The sequence below is a fragment of the Symphalangus syndactylus genome, chromosome 15, assembly GCF_028878055.3.
Source record: "Symphalangus syndactylus isolate Jambi chromosome 15, NHGRI_mSymSyn1-v2.1_pri, whole genome shotgun sequence".
Taxonomy (NCBI): domain Eukaryota; kingdom Metazoa; phylum Chordata; class Mammalia; order Primates; family Hylobatidae; genus Symphalangus; species Symphalangus syndactylus.
Window position 1 is genome coordinate 103,243,398 of NC_072437.2, and position 25,140 is coordinate 103,268,537.

The 25,140-nt window shown below is 36.7% G+C and overlaps 1 long non-coding RNA gene across 1 annotated transcript in view; it reads right to left on the bottom strand.

Moving 5' to 3' along the window:
• LOC129463951 (uncharacterized) overlaps positions 1-25,140 on the bottom strand; it is a 291,839-nt gene that overhangs the window by 18,994 nt on the left and 247,705 nt on the right. The window contains exon 9 of the long non-coding RNA XR_010115965.1: positions 17,244-17,366. This is a non-coding gene — a long non-coding RNA (uncharacterized lncRNA). The remainder of the gene's footprint in view (positions 1-17,243; positions 17,367-25,140) is intronic.

The following is a 25,140-nucleotide window of genomic DNA, read 5'->3' on the forward strand; positions in this document are numbered from 1 at the left end:
AAAAAAACATGAGCCCACCCCTATCACTACCTACACTGCTAAAGGTTGCGTGGGGAGGTTACACATCTACAATTTAGAGGCTGTGACAAGGTGCTCTAACCCCAATAGAAGATTCTCAGAGAAAGCCAAGTAGAAAGCCAGGACATACATTGCTACTGGCCAATAGTGAGCCAGCAACCCCATTCCCCGTGTTAGTTGACACAACTGACATGAGCTTCTACCTTCACTCAGCAGCAAAGAGAATCTCTCACCTCTTTCTGAAAGGGGGCTGACAGCACAGGCCAGGTGGAGAGTTAATATTTTCACCACTAACAGTAAGGAGGTCACCCCAACCACACCGTTAGCGCAGGCTTTATGGTGAGTAGGAACTCCTACCTCCACCTAGCAGTAAGGAGGAGACCCCACTCTCCTTCATGTGATTGCAGCAGCCAGCAGGGAAGATGGATTTCTACCTCTAGCTGGTGGTAACAAGGTGGCATCCCCAGCTTCATATGCAAGAATGGTGTCATAGAAAGTTATATCACAGAAAGAGCCACTGAAGAGATAGAGAAAACAGTCCTGAATCTCTGACACCACCCCTCTCCTACCCCCAGTAGCAGCAGCATGGTGCAAAGAATGTCTCTGGACACTGAGGAGGGAGAGAGAACACAGCAGTTGTGAGGCATTGAACTCAGTGCTGTCCTGTTAGAAAGAAAGGAAAATCAGACCAATCTCAGCTGATGCCCACCCATAGTGTGAGTATTTAAACAGCCCTAGCCAGGGGAATCACTTATCCCAGCAGTCTGAACTTGAGTTCCCACAAACCTCACCACAGAGGGCTGTGTTACTCTACTCTCAGCATTAAGTCCTCAGAACAGAGAGAGAGAGAGATTCTATTTGTTTCTGAGAAAGTAAAGGAAGAGAATAAGAGTCTCTGCCTGGTAATCCAGAGAATTCTCCCAGATCTTGTCCAACACTATCAACACAGTACCTCTATGAGTCTGAAGAAGCCACAGCATGACTGGGCTTGGGTGCCCCCTGAAGCAAATACAGCTTAGAATACAACACCCAAGTGCTTTCAAATATCTGGAAAGCCTTCCTATGAAGGATGGCTACAAATAAGTGCAGACAGTGATGACTACAATAAATACCTAACTCTTCAGTGCCCAGACATCAAAGAACATGTACTAGCATCAACACCATCCAGAAAAACCTAACTTCACCAAATGAACTTAAGGAGGCACCAGAGACCAATCCTGGAGAAACAGAGATATGTCACCTTTCTGAAAGAGAATTAAAAATAGCTGTATTGAGGAAACTCAAAGAAATTCAATGTAACGAAGAGAAGGAATTCAGAATTCTATCAGATAAATTTAATATAAGAATCAAAATAATTAAAAAGAATCAATCAGAAATTCTGGAGCTGAAAAATGTAATTGGTATACTGAAGAATGCTCCAGAGTCTTTTTATAGCAGAATTGATTGAGCAGAAGACAGGATTAGTGAACTTCAAGAAAGACTATTTGAATATGAACAGTAATAGGAAACAAAAGAAAAAAATAAAAAACAATGAAGCACACCTACTGGATCTAGAAAACAGCCTCAGAAGGGCAAATCTAAGAGTTATTGGCCTCAGAGAGGAGGTGGAGAAAGAGAGAGGGATGGAAAATTTATTCAAAGGGATAATAACAGAGGATGTAGCAAGCCTAAAGAAAGATACCAACATTCAAGTACAAGAAGGTTATAGAATACCAGCATATTTAATCCAATGAAGACCACTCAAGGCATTTAATAATAAGACACCCAAGGTCAAGGATAAAGAATGCGTCCTAAAGGCAGCAGGAGGAAAGTAACAAATAACATACAATGGAACTCCCATACATCTGGCACCAGACTTTTCAGTGGAAATCTTATAGGCCAAGAGACAGTGGCATGACATACTTGAAGTGCTGAAGGAAAAAACTGAAGAGTATATCTGGCAAAAATATCCCTCAAACATGAAGGAGAAATAAAGACTTTTCCACACAAACAAAAGCTGAGAGTTTTCATCAACACCACACCTTTTCAACAAGAAATGGAAAAGGGAGGACTTCCATCAGAAAGAAAAGGACATTAATGAGCAGTAAGTAATCACCTGAAGGTACAAAATTTACTGTTAATAGCGAGTACACAGGAAAACACAGAATATTATACCATTGGAACTGTAGTTTTATCCTTATCCTAAGTAGACAGACTAAATGATGAACCAATTGAAAATAATAATTGTAACAAATTTGCAAGACATGGTCAGTAGAGTAAAATGTAAATAGAAACAACAAACGGTTAAAAAGCAAAGGGATGAAATTAAGGTATAGAATTCTTGTTAGGTTTTTTTTTTTTTTTTTGGCTTGTTTCTTTGTTTCTTTAAGCAAACAGTGCTAAGTTGTTATCAGGTTAACAAAATGGATTATAAGGTAGTATTTGCAAGCCTCACAGTACCCTCAAACCAAAAAACATACAATAGAGACACAAAAAATAAAAAGCAAGACTCTATATCCCCAGAGAAAAATTATGTTCACTAGAGGAAATAAAAAAGTAAAAAATGTATAAAACAACCAGAATACAAGTAACAAAATGGCAGAAGTAAGTCTCTACTTATCAATAATAATATTGAATATAAATGGACTGAACTCTCCAATCAAAGGCATAGACTGGCTGAATAGAAGAAAAACAAGACTTACTGATCTGTTGCCTACAAGAAACACACTTCACCTATAATGACACACTAAACTGAAAATAGAGAAATCAAAAAAAGGTTTCATGACCGCGGAAACTGAACAAGAGCAGAAGTCACTATATTTATAGCAGACAAAATAATTTTCAAGATAAAAACTGTAAGAGACAAAAAAGGTCACAATATAATAATAAAGGGGATAACTTAGTAAGAAGATATAACAATTTTAAATATATATGCACCCAACACTGGAGCACTTACATATATAAAGAAAATAGTATTAGAGCTAAATAGAGAGACAGGACCAAAAACAATAGTAGCTGGAGACTTCAACACCCCACTTTCAGCACTGGACAGATCTTCCAGATAGAAAATCAACAAAGAAACATCAGACTTAATCTGCACTGTAGACCAAATGGATCTAATAGATTATTTACAGAACATTTCATTCCACATGCTTTTCCTCAGCACATGGATCATTCTAACAGATAGACTACCTGTTAGGTCACAAAACAAGTCTTAAAACATACAAAAATTGAAATAATATCAAACATCTTCTCTGACCACAATGGAATAAAACTAGAAATTAATAACAAGAAGGATTTTGGAAACTATACAAACACATAGAAATTAAGTAACATGCTCCTGAGTGACCAGTGGGTCAATAAAGAAATTTAAAATTTAAAAACATTATGAAGAAAATGATAATAGAAACACAATCTAACAACCTATGGAATACAACAAAAGCAGCACTAACAGGGAAGTTTGTAACTATTAGTGTCAACATTAAAAATAAGGAAAAATTTTGAATGAACAATCCAAGATTCATATTAAAGAATTAGAAAAGCAAGAGCAAACCAAACCCCAAATTAGTAAAAGAAATAATAAAGATCACAGCAGAAATAAATCAAATTAAAATTTAAAAAATACTTTTTTGAAAAGTTAAACAAAATTGACAAACCCTTAGCCAGACTAAGAAAAAGAGGGATGATTCAAATAAAATTGAAAATGATAAAGGAGACATTACAACTGATACTACCAAAATTCAAAAGATCATTAGTGGTTAGTATGAGCAACTATATGCCAATATACTGGAAAATCTAGAAGAAACTGACAAATTCCTGGACACACACAACCTACTAATATTGAACCATGAAGAAATTCAAAACCTAAATAGACAAATAGCAAGTAATGGGATCTCAGCTGCAGTAAAAAAAATCTCCCAGTAAAGGAAAGCCTGGGACCTGATGGCTTCACCATTGAATTGTACCAAACGTTTGAAGAATAACTAATACCAATGCTACTCAAAGTATTCCAGAAAATAGAGGAGGAGAGAATACTTCCAAACTCATTATGAGGCCTGTGTTACCCTGATACCAAAACAAGACAGAGACACATCAGGAAAAGGAAAACTTCAGCAAACTGACATGAGAATAGAAAACCAAACACAGCATGTTCTCACTTATAAGTGGGAGCTGAACAATGGGAACACATGGACACAGGGAGGCGAACAACACACACTGGGGCCTGTTGGGGGATGGGATGAGAGAAGGGATTGCATTAGTAAAAATAGCCAATGAACGGTGGGCTTAATACCTAGGTGATGGGTTGATAGGTGCAGCAAACCAGTAATGGCACACGTTTACGTATGTAACAAACCTGTACATCTTGCACATATACCCCAGAACTTAAAATAAAAATCAAAATAAAGAAAAAAAATGAAACTACAGGCCAATAGTTTTGATAAATCTTAATGCAAAAATCCTCAACCAAATAGTAGCAAACTGAATTCAGCAAAACATTAGAAAGGTCATTCATTATGACCAAGTAAGATTTACTCCCTGTGATACAAGGATGGTTCAACAAATAGAAATCAATCAATGTGATACATCACATCAACAGAATGAAGAATAAAAACCATATGATTATTTCATTGATGGTAAAAAAGCAATGAATAAAATCCAACACCCCTTCATGATGAAATCCCTTAAAAAATGGGGATAGAAAAACATACTTCAATGTAATAAAAACCACATAATATCATACTGAATGGGAAAAATTCAAAAGCCTTTCTTCTAAGATCTGCAGTTGTCACCACTGTTATTCAACATAGCACTGGAAGCCCTAGTATGAGCAATCAGACAAGAGAAAGATATAAACAACATCCAAATTTGAAAGAAAAATGTTCAATTATTCTTGTTTGCAGATGATATAATCATGTATTTGGAAAAACCTAATGATGCAATAAAAAACTATTAGAACTGATAAAAAAATTAGTAAAGTTGCAGGGCACAAAATTAACATACAAAAATCCGTAGCATTTCTATATGGCAACAGTTAACAATATAAAAAATCAAAAAAGCAATTATATTTACATTAGCCACACAAATCCAGACTACCCAAGGCTATCTCAAACAAAAAGAATAAAATTGAAGGAGTCACATTCCCTGACTTTACATTATACTACAGAGCTTTTGCAACCAAAACAGCATGGTACTGGTATAAAAGCAGACTAATGGAACAGAATATAGAACACAGAAACAAATCCACACACCTATAGTGAACTCATTTTTGACAAAGGTGCCAAGAACATATGCCCAAGAAAAGACTCTCTTAAATCTCTTAAATAAATGGTGCTGGAAAAACTGGACATCCATATGAAGAATAAAACTAGACAGACAAAAATCAAACCCAAACATATACAAAAATCAAACCAAACTGAATAAAAACTTAAATCTAAGACCTCAAACTATGAAACTACTACAAGAAAACATTGGGGGAAAATATCCAGGACATTGACCTGGATGCTTTTTGGATGTTCTTCAAAAACATTTCTTCAGGAATACCCTACAAACACAGGTAGCCAAAGCAAAAATGAACAAATGGGATCACATCAAGTTAAAACGCCCTGGAACAGCAAGGATACAGTCCACAAAGTGGGGAGACAACCCACAAGATGGAGGAAAATATTTGCAAACTACGCATCTGACAAAGGATAAATAACCAGCATATATAAGGGGCTCAAACAATTACATGGGAAAAAATCTAATAATCTGAGAAAAAAATTGGGGAAAAGGTTTGAATAGACATTTCTCAGAAAACGATCTACAAATGGCAAACAGGCATATGAAAAGGTGCTCAACATCATTGATCATTAGAGAAATGCAAATCAAAACTGCAATGAAATATCATCTGACCCCAGTTAAAATGGTTTATATCCAAAAGACGGGCAATAATAAATGCTGGCAATGATGTGGAAAAAAGGGAACCCCCATATATTGTTGGAATGTAAATTGGTACAACCACTATGGGAAACAGTTTGGAGGTTTTTCAAAAAACTAAAAATGGAGCTACTATACAATCTAGCAATCATTCTGCTGGGAATATATGCAAAAGAAAGGAAATCAGTATATTTATTAAAGAGATATCTGCTTTCCACTTTGTTGCAGCATGGTTTACAATAGTTAATATTTGGTAGCAACCTAAGCTGTCATTATCAGATGAAGGGATAAAAAATGTGGTACATATACACAATGGAGTATTATATAGCCATAAAAAAGAATAAGATCCAATCATTTGCAGCAACATTGATGGAACCAGAGATTATTATATTAAGAAAAATAAGCCAGACACAGAAAGAATATTATCACATGTTCTCACTTATTGGTAGGATCTAAAAATCAAAACAACTAAACCCATGAACATAGAGAGTTGAAGGATGGTTATCAGAGGCTGGGAAAGATAGTAGGGACCTAGTGGGAAGGTGGGGATGGTTAATGGGTACAAAACAAAATAGTTAAAAAGAATGAATAAGACCCACTGATTGATAGTACAACAGGGAGATAATAGTCTATAATGACTTTATTCTACATTTTAAAATAACTTTAAGAGTATAATTGGATTATTTGTAACTGAAAGAATAAATGCTTAAGGGAATGGATACATCCCCCCAAAAAGGAACAGAAACATCTCAAACTGAATGAAAGTCAACAGATATCAACACTGAGACGACAGAAATATAAAAATTTTACAGCAGTGATTATATAAATGCTTCAATTAGCAATTATAAACACACTTGCAACAAAGATACTCAGCAAAGAAATGAAAACACTAAAGAAAAAAATGAAAGTTATAAAGGAGGGCCAAATGAATAATTAGATCTGAAAAATATAATATTGAAATAAAAACTCAGTAGATGAACCAAAAAGCAGAATGGAGGCTACACACACAAAAAAAGAATCAGTGACCTAGATGATTAAACAATAAAAATTACATAGTCTGGATATCACAACAAAAACAGACTAAAATTTAAAAATTAACAGAGCCTCAGTAATCTGTGGGACTATAATAAAAGACATAACACTCATGTCATTTGAGTCACAGATGGAGACAAAATGGAAGGTGGGGCTGAAAAAGTACTTTAAAAAATGAAGAGAAATTTTTCAAACTGTTAAGATAAATAAATTTATAATTTCAAGAAACTGAACAAACTCCCAATAGGATAAACCTCCCAAATTCATCTAAGACACATAATAATTAAACTTCTGAAAATAAAAGCAACAAAAATACTTGAAAGTAGCCAAAAAATGACACATTAGCTATCAGAGAAAAATAAATCAAGTGACAGTGGATCTTGCCTCAAATTGTTGTAGATAGAAGTGGAATTGTATTTTCAAGTACTGAAATAAAAGACCTGCCAATTCAAAATCCTATATGCTGTGAATATGTCCTTTTGGAAAAAAAGTAAAGGTATTCTTTTATAAAGGATAGCTAGTAATATTTACCTTCAAAAAGTCTATCCTAAAAGAAGCTAAATGTCTCTAAATAGAAATAAAACGATAAAATATGAAACCCCAGAAAATCAGGAAGAAAGAAAAAAAGTGGTAAGTAAAAATATGGCAAATACAATAGCTTTTTCTCTCCTCTTGAGTTTTCTCAATTATATTACTCTTGAAGCAAAAATTATAATGTCTTTAAAGGTTCTAAATGTGTGTAAAATAAATATTTAAGATAATTGTATTTTAAATGGGATATAGTAAAGGAAAAAAGGGAGATAAGTGTTCTATACTTCACTGAAACTGGTAAAATACATACACACACGCACACACATACATAGAGCACAACCTGTATACAATAATATATATATAATATATATTTAGAGAGAGACCTATATACAAGTTATACAAAGAGATGCATTCAAAAACAGTATCAATAAGTAAAACTGGAGTTAAAAAAAGATGAACAAGTAACCCACAAGGATATGGAAAAAAGAAGACATTGAAAGAAAAACAACTAGAAAAAAAATACTGAAGTGTTAGACTAAAGCTGTAACATATCAGTAATTGCATTTTAAAAAGAATATCACACCTCATATAAAAATTAACACAAAACAGATCACCAACTTACATGTAAAATGTAAAACTGTAAAACTCAGAAAATAGGTACAAGATAATCATTGGGCTCTAGGGCTAGGCAAATAATTCTTAGCTGTGACACTGAAAGCATAATCCATGTTTTTTTTAACAGACTCAATTCAAATTCAAAACCTTTGCTCTGTGAAAGAGTCTGCTAAAGGGATGATGATAGGAGGTATATGGAGTACAAAATATTTGTAAACCATATATCCAACAAAAGATTAGTATCTAGAATAATTTTTAAAATCTTACAACTTGAATAGTCCAATAAGAAAATGAGCAAGAAACATGAAGAGACAATTCACCAAAAAAATGCACATTGCAAATAAGTACATGAAAAGATATTTGAGATAGCTAATGTTATTAGCCACTAGGGAAATGTGAATCAAAATCACAATGAAATATTACTATGCTCCAGTCAATATGTGTAATAAAAATAATGACAACACAACATTTTGGTTAGAATGCAGAGAAATTAGATCATTCATGCTCTCTAATGAGAATTACAAAATACTGCTCAAGAGAACCAGAGATGAAACAAACAAATGAAAAACATTCCACTGTCATGGATAGGAAGAATCGGGAGGCCGAGGTGGGCGGATCACGAGTTCAGGAGATCGAGACCATCCTGCCTAACACAGTGAAACCCTGTCTCTACTAAAAATACAAAAAAATTAGCCGGGTGTGGTGGTGGGCACCTGTAGTCCCAGCTACTCAGGAGGCTGAGGCAGGAGAATGGCACGAACCTGGGAGGCGGAGCTTGCAGTGAGCCGAGATAGCACCACTGCCCTCCAGCCTGGGGGACAGAGCGAGACTCCGTCTCAAAAACAAACAAAAAAAAAAAAAAAAAAAAAAGACATACTGCCCAAAGAAATGTACAGATGCAATGCTATTCACTAATAAACTACCAAAGACATTCTTCACAGAACTAGAAAATTCTATGAAACCAAAATTCATATGGAACCAAAAAAAAAAGCCTGTATTGGTCAGTTTTCATGTTGCTGATAAAGACATACCTGAGACTGGGCAATTTACAAAAGAAAGAGGTTTAATGGACTTCAAAGTTCCACGTGGCTGGGGAGGCCTCACAATCACAGCAGAAGGTAGAAGACATGTCTCACCTGGCACGGGACCAGAGGAGAGAGTCTGTGCAGGGAACTCCCCCTTATAAAACCATCCAATCTCGTGAGACTTATTCACTATCACGAGCACAGCATGTAAAAGACCTGCCCCCATGATTCAATTACCTCCCACAACATGTGAGAATTCAAGATGAGATTTGGGTGAGGACACAGCCAAACCGTATCAGAGCCCAAAGGGCCAAGGCAATCCTAAGCAAAAAGAACAAAGCTGGAGGCTTCACGTTACCTGACTTCAAACTGATGGTGGCAGCGGCCCATCTGGAGGGGCCACTGTGAAGACATCAGCTGCAGCACAGAAGGCACAGCTGGGGCTGTGTGCTCCACAGAGCCAGTGAAGGCCAGGAACAGATGATCCTAGCAGGATCCCTGTGCCCTACCAAGTTGGCAGGTGGGAGCCCCATGCTGCTGGGTGCAACTGCAGCTACCCAGCCAAGGCTCCAGACCCAGGCATCCCTGTGCTCTCGTGAGCCCAGAAAGCCCCCTCCCCCTGACGGCTCAGAAGGGCCTGCTCTTGCTCCCTGGCCTCTCCCCACTCCCAGAGCCCACTCTGGTGTGGAGGAAAGTTGTGGCCAAGCCTGGGAACTGTCACAACCTGGCTGTGTGTGTGTGCACATGGGGAGGTGCTGATACATTTGACCCCTGCTGCCTCAGCCCCTCTGGAGTTTGGGTGCTAATGAGCATGAGAAGGAGGCCAGGGGGCCGAGGGTGGCTCAATGACGGCCTGCAGGCACCCCTTAATGGCAGACAGCCTGGGTACCATGGACAGCATGTTGATGGCAGCAGGAGGCTCCTGGGTGTGAAGGGGGTGGGTCCCAGGTGAAACCCCACTTTTAACCCAAGAATGGCCTGAAGCCTGGCGGCTGCCTGCCATTTCTGGGTGGAGTCTGCAACATGGACTGAGAACTTCCTTGATGCCTTTTATCCAATTGGATGGTGCTTTTTCCAGGTCTGCCCATGGCCACCCATGGACCAATCAGCATGCACTTTTTCCATTCTGAGCCCATAAACACCCCAAACTCAGCCAGAGTCCGACACTTGTCAGAACTGCCTGCCTGCAGATGTGAGCTACCCGTTTTGGGTATTCTCTACACTCATCAGAATGACCTGCCTGTGGATAGGAGTTACCCACTTTGGGTCTCCTCTCTGCTGTGAGCTGGTCTGTCACTGAATGAAGCTCCTCTCCACTTTGCTCACCCTCCAGTTGTCTGTGTAACTTCATTCTTCCTGGACGCAGAACAAGAACTTGGGACCCCCTGAACAGCAGGAGCAAAAGGAGATGTAAAATGTTTCTGGCCAGCTCACTGAGGTGCGGGCAGTGACACACTCCTGGACTGTGGGAGTGAAGAGCAGCGACCCTTCTGGGGACCCAGACCTCAGGATTCCCTGAGCCACAGCTGCTGTAACAGTATAGCCCTACTGCCTTCTGCTGGCACTTGGTGACTGCCCCATGTGATGGGAAGAAGTGGTGGGGCCAGGCCAACCCAGAAACTGAAGGCTAAAGTAGGGCAGTGGGACTAGAAGAGGTGCAACACAAATGGGCTGAAACACGCTCCCCTGAAACTCTCTCCCTTGCTCGCCACACTGCTGGCAACAAGAAGGAGCAAAGAGCCGCAGCCCTTTTGGGAGCCCAGACCTTGGGGCTCCCTGAGCCAAGACTGGGACATGCTGCAACAACCTCTCTGGGGCTTTGTGGTTCCTGGTGTCTTCAAGCTTCTGGGTGCCACTGCAGTCTTCCTGTGCAGGCACTGGTGCCTGCAGTGGAAGCCACTTGTGTCATGTCTGGTCCAGCCACAGCCTCATACAAAGCCTTGCATGAAGCTACAGCCTCTCACAGTGCCTGTGCCAGCATCTGGAGCTGCCCACCCCACCACAGCAGCCAGCATGCTTTGCTGTGCACAGAGACTGGCCCCCGTACTCACTTGTTCATGCACCCCTTGCCGCTTCATGCCGGTCTTGCCCTTAGCATGTGTGGAATCCAGGCCAGTAGGTAGTGCAGACCAACCACAGACTGTCAGGCTGAGTGGGTGGAATGAGCAGGTGCAAGCAAAACTCAAGCAGAGGGGCCAGCAGCCACCAGACACAGAGGTTTCCAGCTAGTGAAGTGACACCTGAAGAATCCTGTGACAAAACTATATTATAAGGCTACATTAACCAAAACAGCATGGTACTGATACAAAAGCAGACACATAGACCAGTGGAACAGAGTAGAGAGCCCAGAAATAAGTTTTTTTTTGTTTTTCTCAAAAGCATTTTATAGCCTGGTAAAGAATTTAAAAACTGAAAAAGGGGGAATAGAGAATATAGAGGTGACCTAAAGATGTCAACCATGTTCTATGGTGGAAAAATGTCAGGAAAAAAATTATTAATTCTAGCAGAGTAGAATAGCAAATATTCATGGGGGAGGCATTCAAACTGAATCCATTTAAAGCATATTAAATGCAGAAGAAATTTTGCAGAGACAGAGTGGGAAACATAATTATTTTCCAGAGTAAATTTGGCTAATATTAATTTTGTCATACATTTTTGTCAGTTTTGACATTTTAACTATAAAATTAGTGTGTGGATAAGATAAATTAGGTAGAAATAATGACAATTACAAAAAATATTACTTTGATGAGTTCCTGGGTTTGAGAAGAAGAAATTTTAAAATCTTCACCGAAAAATAACTATTTTATTATATACATATATTTTTTTCTTCAATCTTACTTTCTAAAATGTTTACCTTGGATAACAAAATTATAATTCATAGATATTTTTATGTGTTCAGGAAATTTATAAAATATACATTGTTGAGAACACTCAAAAAAGAAATTGTGGAAAAAAGGACCTAACAAATGCAACCCTTCTAAAAGAGTGGAGGCCTCTTGGCAATGTTCACTGTAACCTATGATGTAGGTTAAGAGGAGTGGACCGATGTTCTGTTTCTGACTGATTATGAGGCAACATATGTACCAGTAAAGTTTCTAACTTACATTGGGTCTTCATCTTCCATCTGTCAAGGCATAAGCTTATCAATGTATAAGGCTGGCTGCAAAATTTTTCACAAAGTATATTCCATGAGTCCACACAACAGACCCCCTTTTTACTTCTATTGTTCAAAGAGGCATAAGCAAAGAAAAAAATTGGAAGATAAGAGTCTCATGATAGTAGAAAAGTCTTGATCCATGATCTTGGGATAAAGCTGTCCACATCAAGGATGCCATCTTCTTCTGGGAAGAAACTTCTCTGCCTAGTTTTATTTTAAGGGTTTGAAAGGGTGTACTGTTCCAAGAGTATAGAGGGACCCTTCTGAGTTGTGAGATTACGAACATAACTTCAAGGTCCCGAAGTTATGCTACAATGTGGATGGCAAGGGCAGTTTTTCACTGATGCTCTCGGAAGATCCAATCTTTGGGTTCTAGATTGTGAAGGGGTTGATTGTCCCCAGTCAGTGAACCATGAAGAGCTTTCTTTACCTTGTGAAAATACACTGTGGCATAATGAGCTACTGTTACAACATCAGCCTTCTTACATGAGAAACTTTTATACAACTAGAAAACATGCATGGAGATGACAAGTGATTAAATCCTTCTATAAATGTTTAAATGGTCCATCAGGTAGCGAAATGTACCTGAAGTTTTGAATGTCTTCCCAGGAATGTGAGTTTGACAAACCAAACATTTTGGTCATAAACTATGTTAGCAATTTAGAAGTCCATATATATACATATATATATGGACTTCTAAATACATATATATATGTCCATATATATATATATAGTGTGTGTGTATATATATATATATATATATACACACACACATATATATACACACACACACACAGACACACACACACATATACATTTATCAGGATCATTTTATCTTTTCCATGATGAATCATGGAATGTAGACCATTTAGTAACAAAAGCTTTAAGGACTCAAGAAGGACAAGCCTGCTGCCCTAGTTCTCCAGGAGTTCATGCTTATTCGAATTATGTCCTCTTGAATACCAGTTGTTTCTCCAATTTAAGTGCACAGCACTGATAAATGATGGATTATCATGGGTAATTTTACCTAGACAATGAAGTTTATTCAAATTGTATATCTAAGCAACTTCAGTACTGGCTGATTTAGATAAACCAGTCAGTCTTTTTGTTAAAGTTTCAGAGATTTCTTACCCAGTCCAAATGACATAATTTGAAAGTTATTCAGAAACCTCTATTCAAGAGTGCTTCTCAGGTTTCTTTTCGTCCTGTCATGAACCTCCTGAAAGACAACATATTCTAGGATTTTACATACTTGTGAAGTTTTCAGAAACTGCATCAGAATTAAGCAATTAACTGTGAAAATGGCTTTGAATAGTCATAGTTAATGATACAATTGACTAGGAAATTTGGTTATTTCTGTGGTCTACAATAACAAAATATTATACACATTAGAATTTTAGAAATCTCATGCAATTTTGGAACATATATGAATAATATTCATTAAAATATAACCTGAAGAAGGTTAAATATTATTTCTTATTTGACAATCCTTCCCTTGTAACATCACATGTAAAATAATCCCATTTACTTCTCCTTTGGATACTTCAGTTGGCCTCTGGAGCACCCCAAAGTGAGAGGTAAAAAAAAGACATAATTTTGAAGTTGAAATTTGATTTTGGGAAGCCTGTAAAATATGTCAAAGGTTTAAAACACTTGACCAAAATAGGATCAGAGGTCACCATAAGACCACAGTGATTCATTTACCAAAGTAATAATTAAAAGACTTTTAAAAACAAAATCTGTTTGTCTTTGATGAAGGGGACTCAGTTTTCTAAAAAATCAAAAGACATAAGACAGCATGAGACAGAATCTCTCTGTTCTTATTTACTCTTTTTTTCCCTCAGTTTACTCAAAAGGTGAATGAAATTATTATACTGGCATGTTAATACTACACAAAATTCTTGTTAAAAAGGGAAAACTTATTAGTGTATTATCAATATGAAAACTGATTTTAACAAAACTTCATAAATACATTTATCAAATCTATCATTTTTAACTACATATTTCTGTAAATCTTTTATTTTACATTTTTCCCCAACTTTCTACATTCATCTTATTTTATGTTTTTTATTCCTTCAATTTGAAATCTTTAAGTAACTTCAAACCAAACAAAATTTTTAACACACATTTTTATGCCTTTATAACTTTCCTCATCAAACACATATTTTGCTTTGCTTATACACTCTGAAAAAAGAACTGTTTATCTCATATTTAGTAGTTTTTAACTCTTAGTAACCCTAATTTCCAGTGATAACCCTGGAAAGTAATTTTGAACTGTTTTATATCAGTATTTGTAGATAAAAAATATTTTATAAGTTTTTAGAAAGATGGTTATCCAAATTATTGTTTATTAACAGTCTAAACATACTTAGCTTTTCTATACTGAAGCAGCTATGGTTGTCTGGGGTATATATCCTGAGGTTCATTGCCATGTGCTGAGAAAGAGTTCAGGACATGGACACATGTGGGTGGGTTAAGGAGTAGAAAGTTCAATAGACAGCAGAAAGGAGAGAGGAGAGCAGCTCCTAGTAAGAGAGAGAAAGAGAGAGAGAGAGAGAGAGAGAGAGAGAGACATCTGAAAAGAGGAGGGGCAGCAGACCGCAGCAGACATTATAGGCAGGCTGGAGAATTGGGTGTCTGATTTACATAGGGCTCACAGATTGGTTCAGTCAGGTATGACATCTACATAGTGTGTGGAGGAGAGGGTGGAGGAGGGGAAACTGGAGGCCCAACTGTAATCTAATTATGCAAATGGTACAAATGGGCTTTCCAGTTGATCAGAGCCATCTTCTCTGCTTCTCACTGTACACATGGCTGACAGAGAAGGGAAGATGGAACCACCATCTTTAACATGATTGGCACAACTGCTGGCATCTATGTCTGCAGCTCGATTTTACAGGGTGCTCTTCATTAGAAAGGAAAATAATTTGAAGCTGTTTTTCATTAAAAAGAAAAACCCTACTGAGAACTCCCATGGGCTTGCTATCTGCCTAAGTAATTCCTTCTTAACTCCTATATCAATACCATATAAAAATAACATGTCAAAGTATAGAGACTTAAATGTATATTTTTAATTAATATCTCAGTAGATTAGCTTATAGATGACTCAAACATTTTATGATTATCTGTTACTGAATTTAACAAAATATGATTCTAAGATTTTAAATCACTGAAAAGAACTTTGATACTATGACACAGGTAGCCTCCCCAATGATTTCCCCAGTCATTCTAGGTCCCAAGTAGCCATGTGACATCCATGAGGACTAGGAAGGTCAAGGCTTGTTTGAGTCCATCAGGAGAGGAAACAGTTGTTAAGACCATACCTGGAGAAACCAACCCTTCCCAAAATATACAGGAGGCAAAACAGGGAAAACAGAGGAAGAAGGGACCACATTGAGCTTGATTCTGGCTTGCAGCCCCTGATATAGGCACTAAAAATATGTCTCCAGACTTTATCATTGCCACCTATCCAGACCCATGGATCCAGAGACTGTAAATCAAAGACATAAGCTCACAGTTAAATCAAGGATGTATCTAATTATATTCAACTGATAATTTTGAAACCACTTATATTTTACCAACAGTTTCAAAGCTAGCTTTATTTACCAAATATCACATACACATATACAGATACAAACACACAGAAACAGATCATATAGCTTTCATAAAGGATTTTCATTTGCTGTCTTTTAAATAGCTTTTCTTTTCCCCATTGAGCCTCCCAATCATCCAATTACCTGATTCATTACCCTGAGCAATTGTGTATTAGGCAAGAAATTTGCATTTCTAAAGGAACAACTCTTAGGTGGAAAAGAAAAATTTTAATTTCATAAGCACGGAGCTAAGACTTTAGGCCTAAATATTGTATCATCATTTTCTCAAACTAAGGAAAAAAAAACTGCTCAAATAAAAGTTCACTTAAGACAGGATGGCCAGAAAAGCACCTTAAACAAAGGTATCACTTATTATGTAAATTTAAAAGATGGTAAAAGTTTCTAACATACATAGGCAGACATCCTTAAAATTGGAGATTTCCTTCGTAGATGTACATTTTATTTATAAAAGAGTTTCAAGATGGCCAATTAAATTTCAGAAAGGTATATTTTAGTTTAATTGGGTGTTCTTTTTAAGGTAGCTACTGTTTTTTAACTAAAATTACTTGAGTTAAAGGTGGAGTCTATTAAGAATAAGGCCAGAAAGCATTCTGTATGCCTGGATTCAGCATGGGTAGATCTGAAAAACAAAGCAAGCCTATTTTACCTTACGGTCTACCTTTTATAAACACCTTATCTAGGATAGCTTTTTTTCCACCCTTGAGATGGTTTAGTAACTAAGACAGAAGTTTAGCAGATTTAATTTTTCTTATCTATTAGTCACTTAAGCTTTTTATTTGCCTTTTACAAATTCTTTAAATAAAAACATTGAAATCTTTTTAGAAGTTTCTGCTGCAGTGTTGTTTATTTGGAAGATTCCACTGTAACTTATCTTTAGTAAGATTCTGCCATGTCTGTAAGACATTGCTGCTTTCAGGATCTAATATTTATGCATGTGTAAGCCAGAAGGAACTCAGTTCTTAAGTAATTAAGGATCCTATTTCTACCTCAAATATTGGCTTTGGCTCTCAGTTTCTTTTGATCAACTTAGCTAATTATTTTTTTTTCTCCAACTAAGCATGCCAGAAAAATGAAACAAAGGCATAGAACACAAAAATCCATGTGAGTTTACAAAAGCCAAATTTTACACCTCCTGCAATATTGGCATTTACTACCTGTTTCTTTCTGACCCAATCAGATGTAAGAGATCTCTAACTGGATTCAAGTCAGTTAATTATCAGATCTAATTCAATCCTGGACCCAGTCCAATTTCTGTTATGACTTCCAAACCCAGTTTAGAGCATACATTTGCTCAAGGAAACTCAGAGAGCTCAAAACACAAATCTGTGGACCTTCAGAATCCAAAAGAAAACTTACCACGATCCCCAGCTGCTCTGCGAGAGCAACAGACAGAACAGGCCTGGCGGGTACCTTGCTTGGTCACTCAGTGCTCATGGGGATTGTTAGAAGCTTTACTTTAGATCCCACTTCTGATGCCATCTGTTAAAATAAAAACATTAGCTGAATTAATAACAGAGTTTAATTGAGCAAAGAACAATTCATGAACTGGGCAGCCTCCTGAGCCAAAGTAGGTTCAGAGACTCCAGCATGGCCATGTGGTAGAAGATTTACGGGCAGAAAAAGGATAGAGACATGCAGACAATGTAGTGAGGTAAGGAAACAGCCCAGTTGGTTACAGCCTGGCATTTTCCTTATTTGAACATGGTTTGAACAGCTGACCACCTTTGGCCAAAACTTGGTAATTGGCACAAGAGTAGACCACAGTTTGTGTACGACTCCATTTAGGTTATAGTTGACGATATACAGAGAAACCTTTAGGCTGAACCTAAAATATGTAAGAAGATAGCTTTAGGCTAAACTTGATTTAATAATATTTACCAAGGAAAATCTACAGTAGATCAAAATTAATATATTTAATATACATGTCTTCTTTTATTATTTCATTGGCATATGTATGAATTTTCAGGATATTTTTTGTGTTCAGGCACTAATTATATAGAGAGTGCAGCAGAAGAAGATAACAAAACTTTCTGAGGGAAAGATCATTTTTTAATTATAAACAGGGCCAACAGTATTTAGTGGTAATAATGTAGTTTTTCCAAATGATATATTACATATTTGTCAAAAAATGAATTTAGATCATATATTTTATATCTTTTTCTGCTCTAAAAGGCTGTAATATTTTTTCAATTATTATTAAAATTCATTTGAATGTGTACAATCAACTACTGTTACAGATTGATACTGTCAGAGTTTGGTAAACATATATAAACTTATTTATTCTGACCTCTGTATAAGCATGTAATTATCTAATTAGAAAGTGCTATAGTTCATTAGGCAATGCAAAACTCCATGGCTTTATGCTTTATTAAAAACCTGCTTTGTTTTTTAAAAGGTTGATTCAAATGCCATCAGAACCTGTTTTAAAATGATTAGAAATGCTAGTGTCATTTTAAATTTAAATCCGAAAGAAAATTGATTCAGCATTGATAATTTAACATGTTCAAATCATGAGATGTTCGTCAAAAATATGTTTCCTACACAGTTTGTTATCTTGCAGGAGATATCTGATCATAAAAAAAGATGTTCACGTTTACGGTGACAAATGTTTTGGCACAATTGGGGATTTGGGGGGTGGGGAGAAGAAAATATCCAAGTATTAAGTCTTAAGGGGAGAAAAACAAAATTATATTTTATATATTAAGAGTAATTCAAACCACAGAGAACTTGTAATAGTTTCTCTGAAGAAATAATTATTTCCTTATGCCGTTTGCTAAGAAATAGAGGATATGAACAATTATATTTAACTGATGATGTAAAAGAGAAATAATGAGTGAGTATTGAATGGCTAGGGCCAAGATAAAGCAGACTGTATCCATTTGGGTTGGGTCAGCAGAAGGAACTACCTTAGATAATAGAAGCAGGAAAATAGAGGCTTACATTACCACTGAAAGGAATGACACAAAATTCAAGAGAGAAGAAAATGGTAGGAGACAAATGCAGGTCATCTCAAAGGCAGGCCATTCAGAGAATAATGCTTAGAAGCTATTGGCAAATCCTTTCATTGCCAAAGCCCATGTACATGCCTATAGCCTATAACAGGTTCTCTTTGTCTGCCTTTCAAAATTTTCATCACTCACACTGATGGAATTTAAATGCGACCCTGCTGGCAAAGGACAGATAGTAAATATTTAAGATAAAAATATACAACAATAAGTTATGATCTGACACAAAGATAAATGATGTCTAGATAAAGATTATTAATCCATTTGTTATCGAATGCTTATAGCAGGAATTGGACAGCATGCATAATAAACTATCATAATTTCTAAATTCAAGACTTTACTCATATGAAAACTTGAGTGATGTTTTATGCTAGATCATAAAAATTATACTGGAAAATATAAAATATGATTAATTAGAATATATATCCAGAAACCCAGAAATAAGAGTACTTTTTTTTACTTTACTATAGCTACAAATAATTTTAACCAAGACAAAGTTTGATACACAATATACATAATTTTTCTCTAGAACAAACATGGCAACAGGATTCTAGTTGATAAATTTACTGATTGTTATATATAGTCAATGTTCTCATACATTCCCTGACTTAATAGGTCAATGAATGACTGAGTGACAGCCATATAGTGCAATATTTTAAACAGTCTTGTGGAAACTGTGTCATTTTTGTCCTTTAGAAGGTTGATTTTTAGTTCAACTGAATCAGGAACACTATGAACAAAAAACCTAAGAATCTGCTTCACCCCCAAGATAGAGACAGAATGGCACAAACTCCAATTCTACTCCCTGTGGAAGCCCAAAAGCCAGCAAAGGATTCCACGTAATCACATTCTCACAGTCCTTGAGACCCCTGAACTCCAGTTGAGAGTAGTTTCTCTCTGTCCCCAAGCATGCAGATGTGCAACAAAGCTCCTTCAAGGGTAACCACCTGCACACAGAAACCTCTCATGCAAGACTACTCACTAATACAAAAGCTGGAGTTTTCTGGAGGAAGTCACACAGCACACTGAATGGAAAAGAACCTTCAGTCCAATCTAACCTATTTGACATTGCTACTCTTCCACCTTAACACCTTAACACTTGGGCTCCCCTTTTTTTTTTTTTGATGTGGAGTATCCCTCTGTTACCCAGGCTGAAGTGCAGCGGTGATCAGCTCACTGCAACCTCCGCCTCCTGGGTTCAAGCAATTCTTCTGCGTCAGCCTCCCAAGTAGCTGGGACTACAGGCACGTGCCACCACACCGGGCTAATTTTTATATTTTTAGTAGAGACGGGGTTTCACCATATTGGCCAGGTTGGTCTCGAACTCCTGACCTCAAGTGATTGGCCCGCCAAGGCCTCCCAAAGTGTTGGGTTTACAGGCGTGAGCCACTGCTCCCAGGCTCTTTTGGTCTTTACATCAAACAGAACTAGACTCCAACAAACTTGCTGGCTCATCTCTTCACTCTATCCTTCACTCTTAACATATCCCATGAAACTACACATTTTTCTATTTTGTAAAACAGTATAGCTCTCCTCTACTCTTATTCCCAAACTTGAAGAATGAACCTATCTCATCAAGTTCCTCTAATAGATCAAGAAATTTATTTAGCCTTTTTATAAAAGAATTATCATAATAAATAGTAAAATTCAATTTTATGCATGATCTACTCTTCTGGCGTCCTCATGCAACAATCAAATGCAGTGTTCCTGAACTAATTACATAATGTAGAGTTTGTGAAAGAAAATTAAATCTTAGGACCCCAAATTCATTAAGCCAAAGGGAAAAGTCAAGCTGGGAACTGGGTCACACAAACCTAACTCCTCCTTTTTTGTTTCTAAATACGACGGCTACAAGATGAAAAGCTCCATGCCTCCCCCATGTTTTGCCCACAAGCAAATTTTTAGTGAGCTGCAAGATCTTTACTCTAAGATATTCTGTTAAAATTTCACCATGGCCATGTAAATTTATAGCTTATCTTTACAGGTGCAGTCACCCCTCTGCCCACCTGACACAAATGCATATCTGATTGTTCCCTGCCCCATTTTGTCTTATGTTGTCTTATGTAAAATACACATTCCCCACATTTTTCTACTGCCCCATTTGTCTATGTCATCTGTGATAGTTAATACTGATTATCAACTTGATTGGATTGAAGGATGCAAAATATTGATTCTAGGTGTGTCTGTGAGGGTGTTGCCAAAGGAGATTAACCTTTCGGTCAGCAGGCTGGGAAAGGCAGACCCATCCTTAATCTGGGTGGGCACAATCTAATCATCTGCCAGGGTGGCCAGAATATAAAACAGGCAGGAAAATGTGAAAAGGCTAGTCTGTCTTAGCCTCCCAGCCTACATTTTTCTCTTGTGCTGGATGCTTCCTGCTTTTGAATATTGGACTCCAAGTTCTTCAGCTTTGGGACTCAGACTGGCGTCCTTGGTCCTCAGCTTGCAGATGGCCTATTGTGGGACCTTGTGATCATGTGAGTTAATACTACTTAATAAACTCCCATATATATATAAAACTTAAACTCCATATACATGGGAGTTTATTAAGTAGTATTTTATATATTAGTTCTGTCCCTCTAGAGAACCCTAATACATCATTGTATGTAAAAAAATTCAGATTCACTGAGCCAGACAAAGCATGAATGACTATTTTTTTCTTCCCCCTCTTATATGAAAATTGTGTACTTCTCAATATCTTGCCCTTTCCCCTTTAAATTTGGAGCCCTCAAAATCATCTTCGGAGAAAGGCATAGACCTGTCTGGAGGGAGTGCACCCTTAACTTTGGCAAATAAACCTCCTAAAATGATTAAGACTTGTCTCATCATTTTTCTCGATTGACAAGTTCCACTTTTAACCCTCAACGGGCCCCTCTTAAAATTATATATATTAATTTTTTTCATAAGTCTTGTGCTTTCTAACTTTTTTCATGAGAAACTAGGAAAGATATATCAGTTAAAGAACAGAAAAGACATATCAGTTGTAGAAGAGTTATAAAACATAGACTAGTCATAGAATAGAAAGATATATCAGTTATAGAATAGGAATGATGTATCAGTTATAGAATAGTTATATCAGTTATAGAATAGGAAACCAGTCTGGCTTCATAAGTTGTGCTTTTGGTGAGTTTTCTATGACCTTAAACCTAGGGTAAAATTTTAATGGTCTCACTCACCAGTTAGATGACCATGAAAAAATTTCTTTATATCTCTGGGATGCTTTTTTTTTTCTCACTTGCAAAATGAGAATAACAGTAGGACCTATTTTATAGTGTTATTACATAAGTTATAGTTTAAATGTTTATGAAGGGCCTAGAACAATGTCAGACACATAAATGTGTCTATTTTAAAAAATAAAGATAATTTTTATAAAATACTGTTAAAAATAAAAAGAAAGAATATAAAGATAGGAAAATAAAAAAAACCGAATTTTTGAGGAATGAAATTAATGCATTAGTTCTTAGAAAACATGGGTAGAGGCAGCCATGGTGAAAAACATGTTGAAAACACTACTGTGGAAATAAGAACACCTTAGGAAAGCTCCAAGTTCAGAGCCTGATGCTGATCTAATATTAAGTGTATTATTACTGCTATACTATTAATTGTAATAGCAGTTGCTGTAGTCTTTATTTACATTTTGGAGGAAGACGGAAACTCCTGTCTCAGTCTGCACTAGGCTGATTTTGTGTTGCAATTAAAAAAATACTTGAGACTGGGCCGGGCGCGGTGGCTCACGCCTGTAATCCCAGCACTTTGGGAGGCCAAGGCGGGCGGATCACGAGGTCAGGAGATTGAGACCATCCTGGCTAACCTGGTGAAATCCCGTCTCTACTAAAAATACAAAAAATTAGCCGGGCATGGTGGCGAGCGCCTGTAGTCCCAGCTACTCGGAGAGGCTGAGGCAGGAGAATGGCGTGAACCCGGGAGGCGGAGCTTGCAGTGAGCCGAGATTGCGCCACTGCACTCCAGCCTGGGCGACAGAGCGAGACTCCGCCTCAAAAAAAAAAAAAAAAATACTTGGGACTGAATAATTTTAAAAGAAAAGAGGCTTAATTGGTTCTTCAGGCTGTACAGGAAGCATGCTTTTGGTGTCTGCTTCTCCTGGGGCCTTAGGAATCTTACAATCATAGTGGAAGGCAAAGACGGAGCCAGTATAGCATGTGGCGAAAGCTGGAGCAAGAGAGAGAGTAGGGAGATGCCATGCACTTTTAAACAACCAGATCTTGCCTGAACTAACTGGGCAAGAACTCTTATCACCATGGGAACGATGCTAAACCATTCATGAGGGATCCATCCGCATGATCTAATCACATCCCCACTTCCAACATTGGTGATTGCATTCAACATGGGATCATGAGGGGACAAATATTCAAACCATATCACAGTCTTTCACTCTATTTACCAGTGACGAATATTTAGGTTTGCTCTAAATCTTATTGATTAATAAACTAAGGAGACACATTTGAGGTAAGGCAGATAACTGTGTTAGTTTCCTACCATACCAGCCTTACTACTTGAACCAAATCTACCCTCTAGTCACATTTATGTCAACTTTCTCCAGTTTGTCCAAACACCAGTGACTTGTCAATGTGGTTTCCTAATTTTGATATTGTCCTCCTTTCCCTTGGTTGAGAAATATGCAAAATAGTCCAGGAAAACTTTGGTTAAATTTGGCCTCATTTATTCCTAATCTATACTCCGGCCTTACAGTAATATCCTCATTGAGGTATGGCTCAGCACCAAAGGTCAGAGTAACTTTTACTTGAATTTTATCCTATTTTTTCCTCATAATTTAAAAACAAAAAGATAGAATATATTGTAACTAAAAATTATGGAGATACTTCTATTTTCCTTAATATGCATTACATAATGCATATTATATATATATTTAATGAAGGAAATATATACAATGAAAAAAAGGTCTCATTTTTATTATAGTACCATCCCTAACAGAAAAATCTTTGTAACTTCAGGCAAATAATGAACTTCTCCAGACATTATTTTCCTCATCTGTAAAAACAACAGTCACAAACAAACAAGGATATTAGATTAGATAATCTCCAATTTCTTTTCAGTCATGAAATTTAACAATCTATTAAAAAGTTATCTAAAGTACTGTCTCAAATTGCCCCAGTGTTCTGTTTAATGAAAACATAAATCACATTGTTCTTAATTTACTCCACTTCATTTACTCCTATAACAATGAAGAGTTTAGATGTGATTACATTTTATGATTTGTTACAGTTTTACTTGATAGCTAGATCCTGGGTCAGAGACCTTGATTTAATTTATGCTTGTTAACACTGAAGTTTATTTATGGTACTGAATAAATGACAGTGTAACAATACATTTGAAAATCTCTTCCTAAGAGACAAGAGTTATTGCATTAATTTGCATTTTTTCTTTCTAGAATTTAGATAAATGTAAGTATTTATGGAAATAACAAATGTTGCCTGTTGGCTCTAAGATCTATCTTCTGTATGTAATACTCTGGTGTTAATCTTCATGTTATCTTTTTGCTGAGTTCTCTTCAAAAAGTTGTAGTGTAGTTAATGTGGCAGACATAAAAGCAATGTTCATTCAATTTGATTTTCTGTGTTTTTTTCTGGTGATTTGCAAAAGGAAGAGCAAAACAAGTGAAAATCAAGCCAGATTCTAAAATTATGACAGTCTGTAAAGAAAATTGGTTATTAATTATGATGCAGGTTTACAGCAATATTTGTTTTCAATGAAATATATTTTCATGAAAATATAAACCAGGAATGACACAAAAATAAAAATCTTACCAATGGAAGAATTGGGTATGTGTTTGATAAAGTAAGTATTTTAACAAACCTTTGAGTAGGAAATATATAGTGAAAAAAAATTCTGAAAGTGGTATTTATAACTACAAACAAAACCCCAAAGCTTAATTTTTAATTCTCTCTCTTCCAAAAGTCTCAATTATATTCTCTCAGTTACAATACAAATTAAAAATTTCTCTTTGTGAGACACAGTGTTTTGAACGGAAATGAGCATTTTTAGTCTAACTACACGATAGTGGGTGCAATTCCTGGCTCTGCCAGCTACAAGCAGCCTGACTCTGTCCAAAACACTTGGCCACTTGTACTCACAGCTTCATGTATAAAATGTGAGCAACAATGCTCACTGAGTGGGATTGTTGCAATGATGTAACTGGTATCCTATCTGTAAAACACCTATAATAGAAACTGGCATATCAAATGTATATTCAGTGCCTACTCCTTACA